Source organism: Schistocerca nitens, chromosome 3 (assembly GCF_023898315.1).
Source record: "Schistocerca nitens isolate TAMUIC-IGC-003100 chromosome 3, iqSchNite1.1, whole genome shotgun sequence".
Classification (NCBI taxonomy): Eukaryota; Metazoa; Arthropoda; class Insecta; order Orthoptera; family Acrididae; genus Schistocerca; species Schistocerca nitens.
In genome coordinates, this window is record NC_064616.1 from 934,394,770 (window position 1) to 934,416,162 (window position 21,393).

Below are 21,393 nucleotides of genomic sequence, written 5' to 3' on the forward strand. Positions count from 1 at the left end.
TCCGGAGGTAAAATAGTCCCCCATTCGGATCTCCGGGCGGGGACTACTCAAGAGGACGTTGTTATCAGGAGAAAGAAAACTGGCATTCTACGGATCGGAGCGTGGAATGTCAGATCCCTTAATCGGGCAGGTAGGTTAGAAAATTTAAAAAGGGAAATCGATAGGTTAAAGTTAGATATAGTGGGAATTAGTGAAGTTCGGTGGCAACCACTTGTATGAATATCTAGAGCTCAGATGGCAACCCAGTTCTAAGCAAAGAAGGGAAGGCAGAAAGGTGGAAGGAGTATATAGAGGGTTTATACAAGGGCGATGTACTTGAGGACAGTATTATGGAAATGGAAGAGGATGTAGATGAAGATGAAATGGGAGATAAGATACTGCGTGAAGAGTTTGACAGAGCACTGAAAGACCTGAGTCGAAACAAGGCCCCGGGAGTAGACAACATTCCATTAGAACTACTGATGGCCTTGGGAGAGCCAGTCATGACAAAACTCTACCATCTGGTGAGCAAGATGTATGAGACAGGCGAAATACCCACAGACTTCAAGAAGAATATAATAATTCCAATACCAAAGAAAGCAGGTGTTGACAGATGTGAAAAATACCGAACTATCAGTTTAATAAGTCACAACTGCAAAATACCAACGCGAATTCTTTACAGACGAATGGAAAAACTGGTAGAAGCGGACCTCGGGGAAGATCAGTTTGGATTCCGTAGAAATGCTGGAACACGTGAGGCAATACTAACCTTACGACTTATCTTAGAAGAAAGATTAAGAAAAGGCAAACCTACGTTTCTAGCATTTGTAGACTTAGAGAAAGCTTTTGACAACGTTAACTGGAATACTCTCTTTCAAATTCTGAAGGTGGCAGGGGTAAAATACAGGGAGCGAAAGGCTATTTACAATTTGTACAGAAACCAGATGGCAGTTATAAGAGTCGAGGGGCATGAAAGGGAAGCAGTGGTTGGGAAAGGAGTGAGACAGGGTTGTAGCCTCTCCCCGATGTTATTCAATCTGTATATTGAGCAAGCAGTAAAGGAAACAAAAGAAAAATTCGGAGTAGGTATTAAAATTCATGGAGAAGAAGTAAAAACTTTGAGGTTCGCCGATGACATTGTAATTCTGTCAGAGACAGCAAAGGACTTGGAAGAGCAGTTGAACGGAATGGACAGTGTCTTGAAAGGAGGATATAAGATGAACATCAACAAAAGCAAAACGAGGATAATGGAATGTAGTCAAATTAAATCGGGAGATGCTGAGGGGATTAGATTAGGAAATGAGACACTTAAAGTAGTAAAGGAGTTTTGCTATTTAGGGAGTAAAATAACTGATGATGGTCGAAGTAGAGAGGATATAAAATGTAGACTGGCAATGGCAAGGAAATCGTTTCTGAAGAAGAGAAATTTGTTAACATCGAGTATAGATTTAAGTGTCAGGAAGTCGTTTCTGAAAGTATTTGTATGGAGTGTAGCCATGTATGGGAGTGAAACATGGACGATAACCAGTTTGGACAATAAGAGAATAGAAGCTTTCGAAATGTGGTGCTACAGAAGAATGCTGAAGATAAGGTGGGTAGATCACGTAACTAATGAGGAGGTATTGAATAGGATTGGGGAGAAGAGAAGTTTGTGGCACAACTTGACTAGAAGAAGGGATCGGTTGGTAGGACATGTTTTGAGGCATCAAGGGGTCACAAATTTAGCATTGGAGGGCAGCGTGGAGGGTAAAAATCGTAGAGGGAGACCAAGAGATCAATACACTAAGCAGATTCAGAAGGATGTAGGTTGCAGTAGGTACTGGGAGATGAAGAAGCTTGCACAGGATAGAGTAGCATGGAGAGCTGCATCAAACCAGTCTCAGGACTGAAGACCACAACAACAACAACAACTTCGGTTGTGAACACAGGTCTCCAGACAACGCTTATGCGAGCGTGTAAATGGGGGAAATGTGTTTCTTCAGTCGTTTCCGCTTCCGTTCGAGAGAGTATGCTTTCTTTTTCTTTCCCTAGGCGGGAGTCCTTTCCCTTTCTGCCTCGTCTGTGGTTTGCCGGTTCTAAGTGTGTACTTTCTAACAGGGCAAGTTTGTTGTTGGTCGCCTCCTTATGGCTGGAGTGTTCTCTGCGGCTAGTAGGACCGTAAGCTCATTCAAATGGGTCTCCTGAACTAAACATAGCGCGTAATTTTCTATAGTTACTTGGTGTTTTCGATACTCTTTGTTTTTATGCTACGAGGAACGTCCAATAATCAATTCAACATATTTTTTCTCCACCAGTTTCGGTTGAAAAAGTGTGTAATTTGTTGAAGTACATCGTGGAATATTCCCGCCTCAGGTCCTACAGTTTCATGAAGTTTCGACAGTTGGTGTCGCTATACGTGACCTTCAGAACGGCGTCTGTAACGGAGGGACGTTCCAGCTGTCATTGAATTGGTTTCGGCGGAAAACCGGATCATAGCAGATATACATAAGTGCTTGCAGAATGTCTACGGAGACCTGGCAGTGACAAAAGCACGGTGAGTTGGTGGGCGAGTCTTCTATCATCGTCGCAATTAAGCCGCGCAAATCTGTCCGGTCTCCCGCGCGCCAACTGGCCGCACACAGCTGTGACTCCTGCAACGTTGAACGTGCGGATGCTCTACTTCGAGGTGATGAACGGATCACCATGAAACATCCCGCTGCTCAATTGGTCCTCTCTGTTGATAGTGCTAAAACACTCGTCCACCATTTGGGATACTCGAACGCGTGTGCCCCTTGCGTTCCTCAACGCCTAACAGAAGGCCATAAAGAGCAACGAAGAACCATCTGTGCGGACTTAATTGCACGTTACGAGGCTAATCGTGACATTTTTCTCGAACATCTTCACAGGCGATGAAACATGGATTCATCATTTCGAACCGAAAACAGAACGGCAATCCATGGAGTGATGCCAAAACACCTCTTCTCCGAAGAAAAAGTTCAAAGCCCCACCCACAGCCGGCAAAGACATGGTGACGGTATTCTGATGCTCTGAAGGGATTATTTTGTTTGATGTCCTCCCTCGTGGCTCAACGATCACCTATGAAGTGTTTTGTGGCACCCTATGGTTCATGGTTCATATGGCTCTAAGCACTATGCGACTTAACATCTGAGGTCATCAGTCCCCGAGACTTAGAACTATTTAAACCTAACTAACCTAAGGACATCACACACATCCATGCCCGAGGCAGGATTCGAACCTGAGACCGTAACAGTCGCGCGGTTCCGGACTGAAGCGCCTAGAGCGACTGCTACGGTCGCAGGTTCGAATCCTGCCTCGGGCATGGATGTGTGTGACGCCCTTAGGTTAGTTAGGTTTAAGTAGTTGTAAGTTCTAGGGGACTGATGACCTCAGAAGTTAAGTCCCATAGTGCTCAGAGCCATTTGAACCATATGAGAACGGGTGCACTTAGCGACTTGCAACAAACATTACACATAATTTCATATCTTTACGAAACTTTTTCTTGCTTGCAACCCCAACAAAGAGATAAACGGAAAAAAGTTTATCGCTTACTACATTTTATATGTTCATGCAGTAAAATTGCTGCATGAAATATGACGTTTTATACATCTTTATTATGAACTGTATCCATTACACATTTTGCACACAGTACCCACATATGTTGCTGAATGTACCTAAAAATATATCATTATAAAAAAATCACTCCGTCTTCAGGCCACGAGTGGCCTACCGGGACCATCCGACCGCCGTGTCATCCTCAGCTGAGGATGCGGATAGGAGGGGCGTGTGGTCAGCACACCGCTCTCCCGGTCGTTATGATGGTATTCTTGACCGAAGCCGCTACTATTCGGTCGAGTAGCTCCTCCATTGGCATCACGAGGCTGAGTGCACTCCGAAAAATGGAAACAGCGCATGGCGGCCTGGATGGTCACCCATCCAAGTGCCGACCACGCCCTACAGCGCTTAACTTCGGTGATCTCAGGGGAAACGGTGTATCCACGGCGGCAAGGCTGTTGCCAAAAAATATATCATTATACGACACATAATTCAGGAGATACTACGTCAAATACTGGTATGCAGGAAAAATTGCCTCATCATGCATGACGTTTCAATTTACTAGTTATTTGCTACTAACACTATTCGCGACACGTTTCGTACACAGTATTCGCATATGCCACTGAATTTACCTACAAAAATATATCATTGTGTGACATATACTTCAGCAGATACGTCATAAATACTGAGCTACGTGAAAATGAAACTACAGGGAGGAATTCGATAGCGACACAGGTGAAATATGTGTACAAGTACGTGTGAATTATTTTAAATACGTGCGAAACATATATGTGGAGAAATCCATGGACGAAAAGCTCATCTTAAACCCCTGAAACGATTTCAGTCAAATTTGGTACACACATTAGTTACCATCTGCAAATAAATGCTGTTTGGGTGAGAACCATCAGCTTTCTATTGGGATGGGGATGATAGAGTTGAGAGTATAGGGGGAGGCGGAGAGAAACAGACAAAGGGGGAGGGGGAGGAAGGATGAGATGACACAGATAGGGGGGAGGGTGGAGATGGACAGAGAGAGGGGATGGGGAAATTGACAGGGGAGAGGAGGACATGGACAGGGAAAAGAAAGAGGCGGATGTGGACAGTCAGAGGAGGGAGGAGGAGATAGACAGAGAAGGGTGAGAAGGACATGGACCAAGAGAGGGGAGCAAGAAATACAATTAGAGGGGAGGAGGAGATGGATAGAGGGGAAAGGAACAGACGGGCATTGAGAGGGGGCAAGAGCAGGTGAGTAGAAAGAGGGGAGGGAAGAGATGGTCAGAGAGTGGGGCAGGAGGAAATGGAAAGAGAGTGGGGGGTAGGAGGGGTACAGAGAGGCGGGGGGGAGGAGGTGAAGATGGAGGAGATGGACAGAGAGAGGGGGAAGGAGGAGACATACGAACAGATGATTGTGTTTCATACACAGCCAGGTAAGGCAGGTTACTCAGCTAGTACCTCCACAAATTACTTACCAACATTTAAATTTGTCAGAATGAGATTTTCACTCTGCAGCAGAGTGTGCGCTGATATGCAACTTCCTGGCAGATTAAAACTGTGTGCCGGACCAAGACTCGAACTTGCGACCTTTGCCTTTCGCGGGCAAGTGTTCTACCAACTGAGCTACCCAAGCACAACTCACGCCCCGTCCTCACAGCTTTACTTCTGCCAGTACCTCGTTTCCTACCTTCCAAACTTAACAGAAGCTCTCCTGCGAATCATGCAGAACTAGCACACCTGAAAGAAAGGATATTGCGGAGACAAGGCTTAGCCACAGCCTGGGGGATGTTTCCAGAATGAGATTTTCACTCTGCAGCGGAGTGTGCGCTGATATGAAACTTACTGGCAGATTAAAACTGTGTGCCGGACCGAGACTCGAACTCGGGACCTTTGCGAACCATGCAGAACTAGCACTCCTGAAAGAAAGGATATTGCGGAGACATGGCTTAGCCACAGCCTGGGGGATGTTTCCAGAATGAGATTTTTCACTCTGCAGCGGAGTGTGCGCTGATATGAAACTTCCTGGCAGATTAACACTGTGTGCCGGACCGAGACTCGAACTCGGGACCTTCGCAGAAGAGCTTCTGTTAAGTTTGGAAGGTAGGAGACGAGGTACTGGAAGAAGTAAAGCTGTGAGGACGGGGCGTGAGTCGTGCTTGGGTATCTCAGTTGGTAGAGCACTTGCCCGCGAAAGGCAAAGGTCCCGAGTTCGAGTCTCGGTGCGGCACGCAGTTTTAATCTGCCAGTAAGTTTCATTTAAGTTTGTACTTATACGATCTGTATATGTGAAAAACGACAAGTTGTAGCATGGCTCAGAGCCAACGTTAAACTGTAAGTCAAATGGTAACTGGCTGAGTGCGTTAGTTAATGCAAGACATTGGGGAAGACAAGGCACCTCTAATAGGACATTGCCTAGTTAAGCAATGCGGTGTTAAACCAATTTTCGGGTTAAGGAGAGCTTCGGTTAATTTTCATACAGGACCACGCCAAACAGGTTCTCACTTGAGGGTCGTATGCTCAGATCGCGTTGATGGAGATTTTTCTGAGACAGCCTGGTTGTTGGCGGCAGTACGACAGTTTCCACTAACAACCAAGCGGAGACAGCTGGGGGAAAGCACGCAACGCTGAAATTCAAAGCCGGAATGATAGTATGCGTTACCGTACTGCAAAACACCTACTAGAAATAGTTGCTGCAAACGCTAATGTCATTTATATGACTGCCTATAGCGAGTACTGGCCGAAAAAAATAATGTAATACCAAACTGAGTTTTAAATGCGGTATTGATCGTTTCATTTTCGGTGGCCTTGTTGGGTGGAACGGGCTTCTCGATCCCTTTACTGTTTCTGATTGCCGTGTAGTACATCCAGCACTGACATTTCGGCAGGCCTTGGTTCAAATGGCTCTGAGCACTATGCGACTTAACTTCTGAGGTCTTCAGTCGCCTAGAACTTAGAACTAATTAAACCTAACTAACCTAAGGACATCACACACATCCATGCCCGAGGCAGGATTCGAACTTGCGACCGGAGCAGTCACGCGGTTCCAGACTGAAGCGCCTAGAACCGCACGGCCACACCAGCCGGCTTCGGCAGGCCTCTGAGCTGTGGACGATGTGGCAGATGTACTGTGCGTATGACTGCTCCTACACAGGGTGTTCCAAAAAGATTCGTCTCATTTGACAAGACTGTATCTGCTACATAAATGAACATAGCTACTTTATGTTAACTGTAACTTACGCACTGAAATTAAAAGTTTACGTTGTATCCGCTTGTAAGTCAACTGGTAACTGGCTGAGTGTGTTGATTAATGCAAAAGACTGGGGAAGGCAAGGCACCTCTAATAGGACATTGCCTAGTTAAGCAATGTGGTGCTCGTGTGGTTGCCGACAGGGTCTCCCCCGTGCACTAGCACAGTCCTTCTTTCATCATGCAGTGTGTGTCGAGCCGAGATGGTGACAAGACAGCAACAAAAGGCATTCTTCGTTTCAATAGGTGCACCTTGTGAAATCGAATGATACTTTTTGAAGTACTGTATACTACGTAAGTGTCTGTGATGGTCTGGCAGACAGAGCGCGATTCTCTGCCTCGTGATGACTGGGTGTTGTGTGATGTCCTTAGGTTAGTTAGGCTTAAGTAGTTCTAAGTTCTAGGGGACTGATGACCGTAGATGTTAAGTCCCATAGTGCTCAGAGCCATTTGAAACATTTTTGAACAGAGCGCGAGAATCGACGCTCGGATTCAGTCCCGGATATGAGCGGGATTTGTCCTCGTTCTAGTTCCTTCAGAAATGCCCCATATCCACTCATCCCGCTATTAAATTAAGTACCGGCGATCTTTCTTGTCTGGAGCCATGGGCTCGCCACCCTCCCCCTCCTACTGACGCGGCGAACGAAAGGCTGCACTCTACCTACGGTCAAGCCAGAAGGCCGTTCACGGGTTGAGCCCCACGGTGGTTATCTTACTTACGTACTACGTAGTCGGAAAAATTCTTTTACATTCCTTGTGAGATAGGCTACTAATTCTGTCACTCTAGCACTCTTAACACACTAAGAGCGTTTCGCGAGAAAGACGCCACCTTTCTTACCCATGTAACAGTTTCGCACAGTCCAGTTACAATCCTGAGAGCCTTCGACATCATTTTTTAGGCCAGCACGACAAAGATCCCCAGTATTGTAAACAGTATTCAAGAAATGGTCTCACGAGGATAATCTACTCTCTCTCTTCAGCTTTTTTTTTTTTTTGCGCAGTGTCGTCATAGGTTCCAGTAGTGGTGCTGGAAGTATTTTACCATCAACTGGGAAGAGATGTGGTAGCATAAATTCCTCGATGTTAGGCTACGCTACAGTGTCCTGCGCTCAATCCCACACCGCTCCGGATGTGTAGAATGTGTGTGAAATATTATGGGACTTAACTGCCAAGGTCATCAGTACCTAAGCTTACACACTACTTAACCTAAATTATCCTAAGGGCAAACACACACACCCATGCCCGAGGGAGGACTCGAACCTCCGCCTGGACCAGCCGCACAGTCCATGACTGCAGCGCCCTTGTCCGCAGCTCGTGGTCGTGCGGTAGCGTACTCGCTTCCCGCGCCCGGGTTCCCGGGTTCGATTCCCGGCGGGGTCAGGGATTTTCTCTGCCTCGTGATGACTGGGTGTTGTGTGATGTCCTTAGGTTAGTTAGGTTAGTTAGGTTTAAGTAGTTCTAAGTTCTAGGGACTGATGACCATAGATGGTTCAAATGGCTCTGAGCACTATGGGACTCAACTGCTGTGGTCATCAGTCTCCTAGAACTTAGAACTACTTAAACCTAACTAACCTAAGGACATCACACACATCCATGCCTGAGGCAGGATTCGAACCTGTGACCGTAGCGGTCGCACGGTTCCGGACTGCGCGCCTAGAACCGCGAGACCACCGCGGCCAGCTGACCATAGATGTTAAGTCCCATAGTGCTCAGAGCCATTTGAACCATTTTGCAGCGCCCTAGCCCGCTCGGCTAATCCCGCGCGGAGCGGTCCGGATGCCTCGCTGTTAACAGTGACCCATTCGTCGGATGATCGAGCTACGGGAAATCATACAAAAAATGGTTCAAATGGCTCTGAGCACTATGGGACTTAACTTCTGAGGTCATCAGTCCCCTAGAACTTACACCTACTTAAACCTAACTAACCTAAGGACATCACACACATCCATGCCCGAGGCAGGATTCGAACCTGCGACCGTAGCGGTCGCGCGGTTCCAGACTGTAGCGCCTAGAACCGCTCGGCCACCCCGGCCGACGAAATCATACAACTTTCTTGGCAAATGCCTTTCTGAGATTGATGTCTGAAATACTCCTCTGTGATACAAACAAGAGGGAGATTGAGTCAATAATTAAATCACTGAAGACTAAGAACTCTCATGGATATGATGGAGTATCTATCAGAATATTAAAGTACTGTGCTGTAGATGTTAGCCCTGTATTTAGCCATATTTGTAATTTTGCCTTTAGGAATGGTCAGTTTCCTGAGCGATTAAAGTACTCAGTAGTAAAGCCGCTTTATAACAAGGAGAAAGGGATAATGCAGATAATTTTAGACCTATTTCTATGCCATCATTGTTTGCAAAGGTTATAGAAAAGGCTGTGTATGTAAGGATAATTGATCATTTCATATCACACGATTTGCTATCAAATGTACAGTTCGGCTTTACAAGTCGTTCAATAACTGAAAATACTATATTCTCTTTTCTCTGTGAGGTACTGGACGGGCTAAACAAAAGGTTTCGAACGCTTGGCGTATTTTTTGATTTAATCAAGGCATTTGATTGTGTTGATCACAAAATATTGCTCCAGAAGTTGGACCATTACGGAATACGGGGAGTAGCTCACAATTGGTTCACCTCTTACTTTAGCAACAGGCAGCAAAATGTCATTATTCGTAATGTTGATAACGGCTGTGATGTGGGGTCTGAGTGGGATACTGTCAAGTGGGGGGGGGGGGGGGGGTGCCCCAGGGATCAGTGTTGGGGCCGCTCCTGTTCCTTATTTATATAAATGATATGCCCTCTAGTATTAGGGGTAACTCTAAAATATTTCTGTTTGCTGATGACACTAGAATGGTAGTAAAGGATGTTGTGTGCAACATTGGCTTGGTTTCAAATATTGCAGTACATGACCTACGTTCATGGCTTGTAGAAAATAAATTAACGCTAAATCACAGTAAGACTCAGTTTTTACAGTTTCTAACATACAATTCAACAAAACCTGACGTTTTAGTTTCACAGAACGGGCATATGATTAGTGAAACTAAACTGTTCAAATTTCTAGATGTTCAGATAGTAAGCTGTCGTGGGAAGCCCACGTTCAGGATCTTGTTCAAAGACTTAATACTGCTAATTTTTACTATTCGAACGGTATCAGAAGTGAGTGATCGTTCGACACGAAAATTAGTCTACTTTGCTTATTTTCATTCGCTTATGTCATATGGTATAATATTTTTGGGCAACTCTTCCCATTCTAAAAGGCTATTTTTGGCTCAGAAACGGGTAGCTCGGGCAATAACTGGTGTAAGTTCAAGAACCTCTTGTCGACCGCTGTTCGTAAGTCTGAGTATTTTGACATTGGCCTATCAATATTAATAATCTTTACTGTCATTTCTTGTTAACAATATTAGCTTATTACCAAGAATAGGCAGCTTTCACTCGGTTAATACCCAGCAGAAATCAAACCTTTATTCGGATCGGACTTCCTTAACTCTTATGCAAAAAGGTATGCAATATACTGCTGCATCCATTTTCAATAAGCTACCACTCGAATTCAAAAATCTTAGCAGTAATCGTCGCGCTTTCAAATCTAAACTGAAGAGTTTCCTCATTCTCTTCTGTTGGGGAGATCCTTGAAAAATTAAGCTGATCCTTATTGTACTGTTGATTGCGTTTACTTAAACTTATGGAGTGACTTTTTTTCGGGTTCATACTCATTTATTTTTATGTTATTACTTTTATGTTGTAATTTCATATACTAACACGTTCCATGACCTTGGAGATTTGCTCCTCAATTTGGTCCTACGGAACTTAACGTGTAAATAAATAAAATAAATACTTGGCGGTCCCTTGCCGGGATTCGCACTCTCGTGTGTCACAGCCCTACATTCCACGCGGTCAACACAATGGACTCACATTCTCTGCCTAGCCATCCAGATTCAGATTTTTTGTGGTTCTCCTTCATCAACTGAGAGAACTACTCTCATCATTACTTAAAAACAGCCACTGTTGAGTACTTTTACGTACTTCCCCAATACTAAAAGGAAAGGAAGAAAGATTAGTGATTAACATCGCGTCATCCCGCCGACGTCGAGGTCATTAGAGATGGATCTTAGGGCCAGGTCGTGTCCTTTTCAAAGAATCTATTCCGGCATTTGTCGTAAGTGATCCAGGAAAAGCACGGAAAACCTAAATCTAGGTGGCCGGACGGGAAGATGAAACGATGTCCTCCGCAATGCGAGACTAGTATATGATCAAGGTGTTTCCTCGCGCGGTTGGCCACTCGGCTGTTGTGTGCCGCCTGTTACGAACTCGACATCGATGGGACGTCAGACTCTAACCATCCTGACTTTTTCTACGTGCACTGACAACTTTAACCTACACGAAAAGCTTACACTCTTCATACAACTCTCACACTTCACAAAAGAAAAATGTGCTACCGATGTGAATAAAGAAAACATTCCCGACTTAATCGGCTGATCCCCAAAGGATTATCGCATCCAAAAATGCGACACGATATTTACTTTGTGCAGTAGATGGGCTACGCCTTCGCATTAGACTCCCAACAAATCGAAGCATTGCATTATCGCTCCCTACGCAATTATTCCACTCCATGGCGCTCCGTTGTGTTACTGCTATTATTCGATCGGTAAGTCCAAGACCTGCCTTGCATGGCGGAGAATTGGTCCTCGTGTACCAGCTCTCTGTAGGGCTACCTTCTGTACTGAAACAACTTTCAGTTTATCATAGGCTGGCTGTTTGCCGTTGCCTGGACTGCATAATACAAAGCGTACATAGCTTCTACGACATTGTTAAAAGTCTGCTTTCAGTCATAACACTAAATTAACTATTTTTTGTATGTATTAGCGTATTTCGCGTTTGTCAGCACATTCTAAAGCACGTTATTACTATAGTAGGCCTTGCCATACTCTAAATAATGTAAATTATCATGTTTGCATTATTGTGCATACAATAAATAAGAACAAGCATACAGGGTTATAAGTACAAAATCAAGTAGGGGTAATGCAGGAGTAGGTTTAATAATGAATAAAAAATAGGAGCGCGAGTAAACTACCACGAACAGCATAGTGAACGCATTATTGTAGCCAAGATAGACACGAAACCCACGCCACCACATTAGTATATGTTTATATCCCAACAACAAAGAGATTGAAGAAATGTATGATGAGACAACAGAAATTATTCAGATAGTGAATGGAGGCGAAAATTTAATAGTCATCGGAGACTGGAATTCCATAGAAGAAAAAGGAAGAGAAGGAAAAGTAGTAGGTGACTATGGAATGAGGGTAAGTAATGAAAGATGAAGCCGCTTGGTAGAATTTTGCACAGAATATAACTTAATCATAGCTAACACTTGGTTTAAGAGTCGTGAAAGAGCCCTGCAGAAACTGGAGGGTTTCAGATAGATAATATAATGGTAAGACAGAGATTTAGGAACCAGGTTTTAAATCGTAAGATATTTCCAGGGGCAGATGTGGATTCTGACCACAGTCTATTGGTAATGAACTGTAGATTAAAACTGAAGAAAGTGCAAAAAGGTAGGAATTTAAGGAGATGGGACCTGGAAAAACTGAAAGATCCAGAGGTTGTAAGGAGTTTCAGAGAGAAAATTAGGGAACGACTGACAAGAACAGAGGAAAGAAATACAGTAGAAGAAGAATGGGTAGCTTTGAAAGACAAATAGTGAAGGCAGCAGAGGATCAAGTAGATAAAAAGACGAGGACTAGTAGAAATCCTTTGACAGCAGAAGAGATATTGAATTTAATTGATGAAAGAAGAAAATATAAAAATGAGATCGACAGGAAGTGCAAAATGGCTAACCAGGGATGGCTAGAGGACAAATGAAATTATGTAGAGGCATATATCTCTAGGGATAAGATAGATATTGCCTACAGGAAAATTAAAGAGGCCTTTGGAGAGAAGAGAACCACTTGCTTTAATGTCCAGAGCTCAGATGGAAACCCAATTCTAAGAAAAGAACGGAAAGCAGAAAGATGGAAGGAGCATATAGAGGATCTACACAAGGGCGATGTACTTGAGGGCAATATTATGGAAATGGAAGAGGACGTAGGTGAAGATGAAATGGGAGATATGATACTGCGTGAAGAATTTTACAGAGCACTGGAAGACCTACGTCGAAACAAGGCCCTGGGAGTAGACAACATTCCATTAGAACTACTGATAGCCTTGGGAGAGCCAGCCCTGACAGAACTCTACTATCTAGTGAGCAAGATGTACGAGACAGGCGAAATACCCTCAGACTTCAAGAAGAATATAATAATTCCAATCCCAAAGAAATGTCCGCAGCTCGTGGTCGTGCGGTAGCGTTCTCGCTTCCCACGCCCGGGTTCGATTCCCGGCGGGGTCAGGGATTTTCTCTGCCTCGTGATAACTGGGTGTTGTGTGCTGTCCTTAGGTTAGTTAGGTTTAAGTAGTTCTAAGTTCTAGGGGACTGATGACCATAGATGTTAAGTCCCATAGTGCTCAGAGCCATTTAGCCCAAAGAAAGCAGGTGTTGACAGATGTTAAAATTACTGAACTATCAGTTTAATAAGTCACAGCTGCAAAATACTAACGCGAATTCTTTACAGACGAATGGAAAAACTGGTAGAAGCCGACCTCGGGGAAGATCAGTTTGGATTCCGCAGAAATGTTGGAACACGTGTGGCAATACTGACCTTACGACTGATTTTAGAAGAAAGATTAAGGAGAGGCAAACCTACGTTTCTAGCATTTGTAGACTTTGAGAAAGCTTTTGGCAATGTTGACTGGAATACTCTCTTTCAAATTCTGAAGGTGGCAGGAGTCAAATACAGGGGACGAAAGGCTATTTACAATTTGTACAGAAACCAGATGGCTGTTATAAGAGTCGAGGCTCATGAAAGGGAAGCAGTGGTTGGGAACGGAGTGAGACAAGGTTGTAACCTATCCCCGATGTTATCCAATCTATACATTTAGCAAGCAGTAAAGGAAATATTTGGAGTAGGAATTAAAATTCATGGGGAAGAAATAAAAAGTTTAAGGTTTGTCGATGACACTGTAAGTTTTTCAGAGACAGCAAAGGACGTGAAAGAGCAGTTGAAGGGAATGGACAGTGTCTTGAAAGGAGGCTACAAGATGAACATCAACAAAAGCAAAACGAGGATAATGGAATGTAGTCGACTTAAATCAAGTGATGCTGGGGAACTAGATTAGGAAATGAGACACTTATAGTAGTAAATGAGTTTTACTATTTGGGGAGCAAAATAACTGATGATGGTCAAAGTAGAGAGGATATGGCAAGGAAAACATTTCTGAAGAAGAGAAATTTATTAACATTCAGTATAGATGTCGGGCTGTCTTTTCTCAAATATTTTTATGGAGTGTAGCCATGTATGGATGTGAAACGTGGACGATAAATAGCTTAGACAAGAAAAGAACAGAAGCTTTTGAAACGTGGTGCTACAGAAGAATGCCTAAGGTTAGATGGGTAGATCACGTAACTAATGAGGAGGTACTGAACAGAATTGGGGAGAAGAGGAATTTGTTTCACAACTTGTTCAGAAGAAAGGATCGGTTGGTAGGACATGTTCTGAGGCATCAAGGGATCACCAATTTAGTACTGGATGGCAGCGTGGAGAGTAAAAAATCGTAGAGGGAGACAAAGAGGTGAATACACTAAGCAGATTCGGAAGGATGTAGGATGCAGTAGTTACTTGGAAATGAAGGAGCTTACACAGGATAGAGTAACATGGAGATCTGCATCAAACCAGTCTCTCGACTGAACACCACAACAACAAACAACAAATAAGATCATTAGAGGTCAACTAGCTGTGCCCCTCGGTGTTACCCGAATTAAGCAGAAATTTTTAAAAACCATTAATACCGATATTCACTATCGAAGGCCTGTGTGCTATCAAAAACGTTTTCTCTTGGAAGTCTTGCGGCCCGACTAACAGTGAGACATCGAAAAAAAAATCTACAATGTTGGGACGATGGGAAAAACTGATAGAAGTTATTGCGCTCGGCTCGCAACTCCCTCGTTTACTTCACACAGAACAATTTTACACGAGCGAGCAGCGAATTACGAAATCTACAAGAAAAGGGATTGAATAATTTCACTACTGTCGGCGTCGAGATTAGCACGGTAAACTTCATAATTGTCTCGGCGAGTATGGAGAGCCGGTAATTACTGCGATACGTCTCTGTAAACAACGTCCTGAGACTTGTTCTCTGCGTATATGTAGAGATATGTAAGTAACCGGGTATGTATTTATTCCAATCTTCTATCAGTCCATTTCCTCTTTCCTCCACCCTGTGTCCAACTCCCCCATTCCCTCTCTCTGTGCACCTCCTCCATCCCCCACCCTCTGTCGATCTCTTCCTGCTCTCTCTCTCTATCCATCTCCTCCTCCCCCTCTCCCAGGTCATCTCCTTCTTTCCCCTCTCCCTCTCCTATCTTCTTGTCCATTTCCAACAACCCCCCTCTCTCTCAATCTCATCCTTCCCGACTATCTATCCATCTCCTTCTCCCCCCTATCTGTGTCCATTTCCTCTTCTGTCCTACTTTCTACACGTTATCAGCCTCACCCAAGCAGGAAGCTGCTGTTCCTGAACCTCACAGCATTTCTTTCCAGCATTTCTTTCCAGCTTTCTTCTGTATCCAGAAAGGCCAGTACAGGACCTGCATCATGCTGAAATGTAGGGCTTCGCAGGGATCGAATGAAGGGTAGAGCCACGGGTCGTAACATATCTGAAATGTAATGTCCACTGTTCAAAGTGCCGTCAATGCGAACAAGAGGTAAGCGAGACGTGTAACCAATGGCACCCCATACCATCACGCTGGGTGATACGCCAGTATGGCGATGACGAATACACGCTATCAATGTGCGTTCAACGCGATGTCGCCAAACACGGATGCGACCATCATGATGCTGTAAACAGAACCTGGATTCATCCGAAAAAATGACGTTTTGCCATTCGTGCATCCAGGTTCGTCGTTGAGTACACCATCGCTCCTGTCTGTGATGCAGCGTCAAGGGTAACCGCAGCCATGGTCTCCGAGCCGATAGTCCATGCTGCTGCAAACGTTGTCGAACTCTTCGTGAAGATGGTTGTTGTCTCGCAAACGTCCCCATCTGTTGACTCAGGCATCGAGACGTAGCTGCACGATACGTTAGAGCCATGCGGATAAGATGCCTGTCATCTCGACTGCTAGTGAAACGAGGCCGTTGGGATACAGCACGGCGTTCCGTATTACCCTCCTGAACCCACCGATTCCATATTCTGCTAACAGTCATTGGATCTCGACCAACGCGAGCAGCAATGTCGCGATACGATAAACCGCAATGGAGATAGGCTACCATCCGAGCTTTATCAAAGTCGGAAACGTGATGGTACGCATTTCTCCTCCTTACACGAGGCATCACATCAATGTTTCACCAGACAACGCCGGTCAACTGCTGTTTGTGTATGAGAAACCGGTTGGAAACTTTCCTCATGTCAGCACGTTGTAGGTGTCGCCACCGGCGCCAACCTTGTGTGAATGCTCTGTAAAACTAATCATTTGCATATCACAGCATCTTCTTCCTGTCGGTTAAATTTCGCGTCTGTAGCACGTCATCTTCGTGGTGTAGCAATTTTAATGGCCTGCTGTGTAATATGTCTACCAAACTTGGTTGACATTATACGTAAATTGAAGGTGGAAAGGAGCAGAAAGGAAAGGAAAAAAAAAGGGGGGGGGAATAACTGTTGTCAACTGCATTGGGACACCACGCGGAATCGGCGGCGACGAGTGAAAATGTGTACCAGACTGTGATTCGAACTTGGAATCTCCTGCTTACTAAGCAGGTGCGGCAACCACTGCGCTATCCGGGACACTGTTATCGCAATTGCAAGGGGTATCTGGGCTCGCCTCAAGGCCGATCCTTTCCCGCATCGAGTGCCACCTATCCCCAGCCCCTGTCCATTTCCTCCATATTCGCTCTTCTGAGATTCCCAATAGAGGTGGGGCGTATTTGTGCATCCGCACTGAAGAAGGTGGATTCACTGCCCAGCTAGGCCTATTAAATTATATGACTGTGTGGTGTCTGTTCTTTTGGACATGTCCAATTATTTTGTACGTGTACGCACATGTTAAATCTATTTCACCAACATTTAGCATATTTCACATGTATGTGCACACATATATCATCTGAACCTCTAGCTAATTTCGAACTGCAGTTTCATTTTCATGCAGCTCAATATTTATGACATTGTATCTCCTGAACTAAGTGTCACACAGTGATATAATTTTGCTGGTACGTCCAGCAGTGTATGTGGCGAAATGTGTTGTGAATAGAGTCAGTCATAAAGAAGTAATAAATTTAAACGTCGTGAATGATGCGGCAGTTTGTCACGCATCTCAGTATTTGACGTCATATCTCTTGAGCCATGTGTTTTTGTAGATGCATTCAGCGATATTCTGTGAAATGTATTGCGAATAGGGTCAGTAGCAAAGTGGTAATAATTATACTGTAAGATGGCAGAACAAATGAAGGTCAGATTCGCACCTTACATGAGAACTTTATACATTGCAACGGGAGGGGAATGTGACACCTAACTTAATTCGGCGGTTATGAGCAAATTTTCCTATCAGTATGTAATGCAAAAAGGGATGACACTCAATCGATGGTAATTAACACACCGTTCCTATATAATGCATGTTTATGAGCAGAAGGTGCAACAAGCAGCAAAAGGCGTTTTAGTTTGGAATTCAGAGGGGCGAGAGCAGAGGCAAGCCCACGCCATGGGAGATACAACGGAAATCACTTAAAGAGGCGTCCCAAGCCAGGTCAACGACCGACCAGGTGACTCAGAGGGGGAGAGCGAGTTAACGGGCCACCTGAGGCAGGACAGGAAAGAAAGCTTTTAAAAACTGCATTTCAGAATTCCAAATAGATACTAACAAGAGCAGTGACGCGTTTTCGATAACTTGTCCAGCGAGTGGTACATATGTGAGGACAATGTACGCATTTTGACGTCTGGCGCGGGCACAAAACGTCCGATTGGCAGAAACGCAGTAGGAAGGAGTAAAGTCAAAGTTTCGACGCAGTTTAATGGTAGGGCCCTTGCGACTGGTAGAGAGAGTTTCCACAGAATAAGAGGAACGCTCCTATTGGTCGAAAAAAGCTGTGACGTGAAGAACGAAAGAACCCAGGTGGGGAGGCAGGTCGGCTAAGAGAAAGAAGATGGAAATTTGTGGGGACTCTTCTCTGAACTACCATCTATTGTAGAATTGAGCTCATAACGCTCTATATGACGTTGTTGTTGTTGTTGTTGTTGTTGTTGTGGTCTTCAGTCCTGAGACTGGTTTGATGCAGCTCTCCATGCTACTCTATCCTGTGCAAGCTTCTTCATCTCCCAGTACTTACTGCAACCTACATCCTTCTGAATCTGCTTAGTGTATTCATCGCTCTACGATTTTTACCCTCCACGAAGCCCTCCAATGCTAAATTTGTGATTCCTTGATGCCTCAGAACATGTCCTACCAACCGGTCCCTTCTTCTTGTCAAGTTGTGCCACAAACTCCTCCCCAATTCTATTCAATTGTCAGGGCTGGCTCTCCCAAGGTCGTCATTAGTTCTAATGGAATGTTGTCTACTCCCGGGGCCTTGTTTTGACTCAGGTCTTCCAGTGCTCTGTCAAACTTTTCACGCGGTATCGTATCTGCCATTTCATCTTCATCTACATCCTCTTCCATTTCCATAATACTGTCCTCAAGTACATCACCCTTGTATAGACCCTCTATATACTCATTCCACCTTTCTGCTTTCCCTTCTTTGCTTAGAACTAGATTTCCATCTGAGCTCTTGATATTCATGCAAGTGGTTCTCTTTTCTCCAAAGGTCTCTTTAATTTTCCTGAAGGCAGTATTATCTTACCCCTAGTGCGACAAGCCTCTACATCCTTACATTTGTCCTCTAGCCATCCCTGCTTAGCCATTTTGCACTTCTTGTCGATCTCATTTTTGAGACGTTTGTGTTCCTTTTTGCCTGCTTCATTTACTGCATTTTTATATTTTCTCCTTTCATCAATTAAATTCAATATTTCTTCTGTTACCCAAGGATTTCTATTAGCCCTCGTCTTTTTACCTACTTGATCCTCTGCTGCCTTCACTACTTCAACCCTCAGAGCTACCCATTCTTCTTCTACTGTATTTCTTTCCTCCATTCCTGTCAATTGTTCCCTTATGCTCTCCCTGAAACTCTGTACAACCTCTGGCTCAAATGGCTCTGAGCACTATGGGACTCAACTGCTGAGGTCATTAGTCCCCTAGAACTTAGAACTAGTTAAACCTAACTAACCTAAGGACATCACAAACATCCATGCCCGAGGCAGGATTCGAACCTGCGACCGTAGCGGTCTTGCGGTTCCAGACTGCAGCGCCTTTAACCGCACGGCCACTTCGGCCGGCTGTACAACCTCTGGTTTAGTCAGTTTATCCAGGTCCCATCTCCTTAAATTCCCACCTTTTTCCATTTTCGTGAGTTTTTATCTACAGTTCATAACCAATAGATTGTGGTCAGAGTCCTCATCTGCCCCTGGAAACGTCTTACAATTTAAAACCTGGTTCCTAAATCTCTGTCTTACCATTATGCAATCTATCTGATACCTTCTAGTATCTCCAGGGTTCTTCCATGTATACAACTTTCTTTTATGATTCTTGATCCAAGTGTTAGCTATGATTAAGTTATGCTTTGTGCAAAATTCTACCAGACGGCTTCCTCTTTCATTTCTTACCACCAATCCATATTCACCTACTATGTGTGGTGTCACCGCTAGACACCACACTTGCTAGGTGGTAACTTAAATCGGCCGCGGTCCTGTAGTACATGTCGGACCCGCGTGTCGCCACTGTGTAATCGCAAACCTAGCGCCACCACAGGGCAGGTCACAAGACACGGACTTGACATCGTCCCAGTTGTACGGACGACTTAGCTTGCGACTAGACCTACCAAGTATTCCTCTCATTTGCCGAGAGACAGATTAAATAGCCTTCAGCTAGTCCATCGCTACTACCTAGCAAGGCGCCATGTGTATCATTGCTAATTGCTTACTACTATGCAAGAGATGTATTTCAACAAGAACAAGACTACATTAAAGTTAAGTATCTTAAAATCTCTCTTCTTTTCTTTATAGTTTTCATCCAGTCTCCTGTTTCAGAATTTACGCCCGTCTGCGTTAGTTTCGCGTGCACCTAGCCACTCATTGTGTCGAGACCTTAGGGAATCGACACAACAATATTTTGGCGACGAGGAGTGGTGCCGCGCCCACGTTGCAGTCTTTGTGTTATACTTGCTCTAATTTGCTTGTGTCATGGCTTCGCCGCATTCTCCAGATGTACTGTCCGAATTTTTTCGCTTGCAGAATCAGCAGACGCAGGCGTTATTGGAAGCCCTTGGACAGCTCGTCCAGGGTCAACGTGCGCTGCAAACCGATGCGGCGGCAGCCGCTTCTTCGCTACCGCAGCCACACAACGCTGTCGCACCGCCATTTAGGCCCTTCGAGGCCACAACCGAAAGCTGGACTGAGTGGGCCGATCAGTTCAACTTCCACCTCACTGCTTATGGAATTCAAGGTAAAGAGCGGCAGCCGTTTTTGCTTTCTTGTGTCGGTGTGTCTACCTACCGGGTGATAGTGAAATTGTTTCCCCGACGCGACGTAGCAACTCTGACCTACGAGGAAATTTTGTCGGCTTTAGATGCCTATTTCAAAGAAACAGTTAATGTTGTTGCAAAACGGTATACGTTTTTTCGTACAAAACGTACCGCCGGTCAGACTAACAGGGAGTGGGTAGCAACTTTGCAAGGCCTTACTAGAGACTGCGCGTTTGCCTGTGAATGTGGCCTCCCATATTCAGATACTATGGTGCGTGATGCAATTGCACAGAACGTTTCTGATGTTCGCATAAGGGAACAGATTTTGAAACTCGTTAATCCCTCCCTGCAACAAGTGATAGACATATTGGACAGGCAAGACACACTTGACTTTGCTCAGGCATCATTTGAACCTTCGCCGGCAGTGTGTCACGTTAATCGGCCCGCCGGGCCCGCTGCGCGGGACGCTAAGCGGCCCTCGCGCCCGACTTCGCTGCGGCCGCCTAGCTTGCAACCACGTGCGCCGCGTAAGCAAGCAAATGCAGTGAAATCTTGCCCGCGGTGTGCAACTAGACATTCGCGTGAAAATTGCCCGTCACGCCAAGCTATTTGCTTTTACTGTCACAAGAAAGGACATGTACAAAGTGTTTGCCGGAAAAAGTTAAGATCAGACAATCGCACAAATTCCAGGCCTTTTGCTTCGCGCCGGAATCGAACCCAGGACAATCAGGCTCGTGGACCTTCACCCATGGACATCCATGTAGTACATTCCCACCCGTCCAGTGACACTTTAGCTAACAGTGACTGTGTTCGTCCCACCCAACGTGTGCGTCGACGTCGCCGGAAATCCCGTAAAGTCGCACGTGCTTCTGTACCTGTCTCAGTTCAAATTGCACGAGACAGTCGCTCTTGTCGTCAACAAGACAATGAACTTTTTGTGGACTTAGACTTTGCAGGAAAAGTGATACCATTCCAGCTCGACACCG